Raw genomic sequence first — 5,000 nt, 5'->3', positions numbered from 1 at the left:
TTATGAGACTTTGAACACAAACCCCAACTTAAAGAACACGTTAATAAACTTGTGATTAATTAAAGCACTTTTTAAAAACTTTTACTTTTAATGCTGATTATTAATAAAGTAAAAGTTCAGAATATTAATTAATAATATTAATTAATAATATAAAGTCTTTACAGTTTAATTTGAGCTGTAACATGAAGAGACGTCTCACAGCGATAATCTCACTAATCACAATTATAATAATTATAATAATTATAATAATTACTGCTGATTAATTAATTAGTTATTTGGTCTTTAAAATGTTGTTTTATATTAAATATTAAATATTAAATATATAAACCTGCAGTAACATTTTCTCACAGCTTATTTTTCATATTTTCTGTTGAAGATAAATTAAATTCATCATTTTATCGTAAAAACTACAAAAACTTCAAAAACTACAAAAACTACATTTCCCATGAGCCTTTGCAGCTGTTAAAGCCTCATAGCAGCTGTGCTTTTACTTTGAAAAGGTGGAAATAATAATTATAAACAGTAATAATCAGTTTTCTGGTGATGAATGAAAGGACTCCCTCTCCTCCTCCTCCTCCTCTTCCTCTTCCTCCTCTTCCTCTCATCTGCCCTGATGCATTCTGGGAAACGTAGGCGACCCACTAACTGCAGTTAAAGTATAAATTAAAGGTAAAAGACACTAAATGAACTCTGGAGTGTGTTTAACGTCACAGCTGAGAAACTTTATGATTTTAAACTTTAACAGAAATTAATCTGACTTCATTTGACTCCATGATTTATTTACAGCTGAAGTTTAAACATCATCTTTTTTTTTTTTTGCTGCTGGAGGAAAAACGTCGTCTTCTTCTTCTCTGAATGTTTTATTGTTTTAAACCTAAAAAAAAAAAAAAAGCCTCCGAGTGAAAAACAAGTTTAAACTCAGTCTGATTTATTCTTTATTGTCTTTAAATATGTTAATAATGTTCATTAATCCATAAAAAGCATCTTCACATGTCAGATTATAAGAGGCTCATACAGGAAGTGTGTGTTTTTAAAGGGACTACTTTCAGCGGCGGATGAATACACAATGAGACAAACACAGAATATCATCAGATTCATACTTTTAAATGTCATCATGAAGCTCTGCGCTGGATTATTGTTTTAATATTTGAACTTTAATATCATTAACTCTTCACATGCTGTTCATATTCTACCCTCACAGGAAGAATCCCGCCAAAATAAAATGTTTATACCACTCATTTTATCTCATTTTAGGAGAACAAACAGCAAAGAAATTAAAATATAACAGCAATAATGATTTAACCCTTTACATGCTGGTCATATTTACTCTCACAGGAAGAATCCCGTCAAAATAAAGCTCATTTTAGGAGCTCCTATCACACAGTATCACGTCCTATTTTACCTAAAACATGTAAATATAACAGCAATAATGATTTAACCCTTTACACACTGCTCATATTCTCTTTATTAGTCTTTATTCTGAACCATAAATCATTCAGAGATTCATCGTCATCAACCGGTCCGATGTCAGAGAACACAGGAAGCATCATTAATTATATTAAAGAGGAATAAAATCTATATTAAAGATGTTTTTTAGGTTTTTTACAAGCTGTTAAATGAACAGTATGTAAAGAGTTAAACACATAAGATATTATATTTAAATATTTTTCATGTCTTTTGCATCATTTTCCCCCAAAAAGCAGAATATTTATTTTATTCTGAAGGGTTTGGATCTGAATTAGACATTAGACATTTTACTTTTTAAAGTCTTAATTGTGTTTTTTCTTCCGTTCATCGATGCCTGAAAGTTATTTTAGCTGAAAGTTTAAATAATAATAATCAGTTTGGTCCAAAGATGAAGAAGATATGAGTGTTTTTGATTTTTGTGCTTTTAGTGTGAAATCGAAGCTCCTTTAATGCTTTAAAAGTCTCGTTAATCGCCATGGTAACGGCTGCAGATGAGCAATTAAGCAATTAAGTCGAGTGTGACAGTAAACTTAAGACCACTTTAGGAAAAATCATCAAATTTCAGAATAAAAGACATTTAAAGTTTTTTTTATTTTTATTTTTTTTTTTACAGCTGTTAAATTTGACTTGAAATTTCAGAATAAAAGACATTTAAAGGTTTTTTTTACAGCTGTTAAATTTGACTTGAAATTTCAAAATAAAAGACATTTAAGTTGTTGATTTTTACAGCTGTTAAATTTGACTTGAAATTTCAAAATAAAAGACATTTAAGTTTTTTTTTTTACAGCTGTTAAATTTGACTTGAAATTTCAAAATAAAAGACATTTAAGTTGTTTTTTTTTTACAGCTGTTAAATTTGACTTGAAATTTCAAAATAAAAGACATTTAAGTTTTTTTTACAGCTGTCAAATTTTAGTGGAAATTTCAAAATAAAAGACATTTAAAGGTCTTTTTACAGCTGTTAAATTTGACTTGAAATTTCAGAATAAAAGACACTTAAATGTGTTTTTTGACTTGAAATTTCAGAATAAAAGACATTTAAAGGTGTTAATTTGAGTTTAAAGGTTAAAATCTTTTTTTTCACTCGGAGGTTTTTGAAGCTGATCCTGGAACAGTTTGATTCTTCTTCTTCTGCTGGTAGTTTCCTGTTTCCTGTTTCCTGTTTCCTGGTTTGAATAAATGATGTTAATGTAGTATTTATGTAAATGAAAGTATTCTCTATGCATCTGACTGTAAATAATTATAATTATTATAATAATGTGTGTTTCCTGTTTCTCTTCATCTGGTTTCCTGTTTCTTCTTCCTGGAAAAGATTTATACCTCATCATCTCTTTATGTAGCACTTCCTCTTCCTCTTCCTCTTCTTCCTCTCTTCCTGTTCTTCCTCCTGTTCCTCTTCCTCTTCCACTTCTTCCTATTCCTCTCTTCCTCCTCTTCCTTTTTCTCTTATTCCTCTCCTCCTCTTCTTCTTCCTCTTCTTCTTCCTCTTCCTCTTCCTCTTCTTCTTCTTCCTCTCTTCCTCTTCCTCTCTTCTTCTCTTCCTCACTTCCTCTTCCTCTTCCTCTTCCTCTTCCACTTCTTCCTATTCCTCTCTTCCTCCTCTTCCTTTTTCTCTTATTCCTCTCCTCCTCTTCTTCTTCCTCTTCTTCTTCCTCTTCCTCTTCCACTTCTTCCTATTCCTCTCTTCTTCCTCTTCTTCTTCTTCCTCTTCCTCTCTTCTTCCTCTTCTTCTTCTTCCTCTTCCTCTCTTCTTCCTCTTCTTCTTCTTCCTCTTCCTCTCTTCTTCCTCTTCCTCCTTTTCCTCTTCTTCTTCTCTTCCTCTCTCCTCCTCTCTTCCTTTTCCTCTTCTTCCTCTCCTCCTCCTCTCTTCCTCTCCTCCTCTCTTCCTTCTCTCTTCCTCTTCCTCTTCCTCTCCTCTTCCTCCTCTCTTCCTCTTCCTCTTCCTCTTCTTAGTCAGATCTATTTTTTCATCGTGTAGGATTTGATGCACTAACTGTTCAACTTGTTTCTTCTGGAGAAATAAAAAAAGAACATTTCTACTTCCTGTTTCAGATTTGGGAAAAAATATAAAAAATAAAATGAAATAAAATAAAACTGTTTTTTTTTCTTTGTGTTGAAACTGAAATAAAATAAATCTGTTTGTTACATTAATGAGAAATGTTAATAAAGTTAAGATAACATTTAATTATAATTATATATTAATTATTAAATGTTAATATTTAGCAGTTTGATGTTAAAAAGCACAAAATAATATAAAAACATAATTTAAATTGAACTTTATTATATTTAATTTTATATTTATATAATTTATTTTGTTATATTAAAGTTTTCAGAATGAACTGAAATAATAAATATAATTATCTGGGTTTTATTTGATTTTTGATTTTTTACATTTTAAAGATAAATCTAAATAAATACTATTAATAATAATTTATATATTTGACTTTTAACTGTTATTCTGTGAAGTTAATTTAAAATAATTAAATCAATAAAACTTAAAACAGGATTTATTTAAATTAACATTAAAATAAAACATGTTTAAAGATTTAATGAATAAAAGCAGCAGCGGAGCTCAGAGCTCAACATGACCGATTAACGGAGCTCATCCGCGGCTGCTGGAGACGGATCGGTGCCGGAGAGCAGAGCGGAGAGAGGAGAGAAGACTAGAGAGAGGAGGACCGGAGAGAGGACTGGAGCAACGGAGCACCGGAAAGAGGACCGAAGGATCGGAGAGAGGACCGGAGGACCGGAGAGGAGAGAAGGCCGGAGCACCAGAGGACCGGAGCAACGGAGCACCGGAGAGAGGACCGGAGGACCGGAGAGGAGAGAAGGCCAGAGAGAGGACCGGAGAGAGGACCGGAGGACCGGAAAGAAGAGAGGACCGGAGAGAGGACCGGAGGACCGGAGAGAGGAGAGAGGAGAACCGGAGCACCGCGGCCGTTCTCTCCGTGTCTGCAGATAAAAGTTCATCACATAATAAATTAATAAATTATCAATAAAAATAAATTTACTGTTCAGAATTAAAAACAGGAAACTCGTTTATTTAACTTTCAGTTTGTTTAAATAATTTAACAGCTGATAATAAATATAATATAATAATAATTATTATTATTATATTTAGGCTATAATATTTTATTTTCCTGTAATAAATAAAATGTGTGAAGGAGAAAGTGATTAAAGTCACTTTAATAAAAACAGTTTAAACTCGTTCCGACATAAAGAAGAAGAAGAAGGAGGAGGAGGAGGAGGAGAAGAAGAAGAAGGAGGAGGAGGAGGAGGAGGAGGAGAAGGAGGAGGAGGAGAAGAAGGAGGAGGAGGAGAAGGAGGAGGAGGAGGAAGAGGAGGAGGAGAAGGAGGAGAAGGAGGAGGAGGAGGAAACGGACTCTGGTCGGAAATAATCTGATAATTTATAATTTGTGAGATTTTTATTAAAATGAAGTTTCTGTTTTTATTCTGCAGGAAAAAAACATTAAAGCGACGAAAAGGCCTAAAATACAAAGAGACACGTGACGATGTTTCCTTATGAAATGAAT

This window comes from Scomber japonicus, chromosome 8 (assembly GCF_027409825.1).
Source record: "Scomber japonicus isolate fScoJap1 chromosome 8, fScoJap1.pri, whole genome shotgun sequence".
In the NCBI taxonomy this organism is placed as follows: Eukaryota; Metazoa; Chordata; class Actinopteri; order Scombriformes; family Scombridae; genus Scomber; species Scomber japonicus.
The sequence above is the reverse complement of the archived record's forward strand: the minus strand, read 5'-3'. Positions refer to the sequence as shown.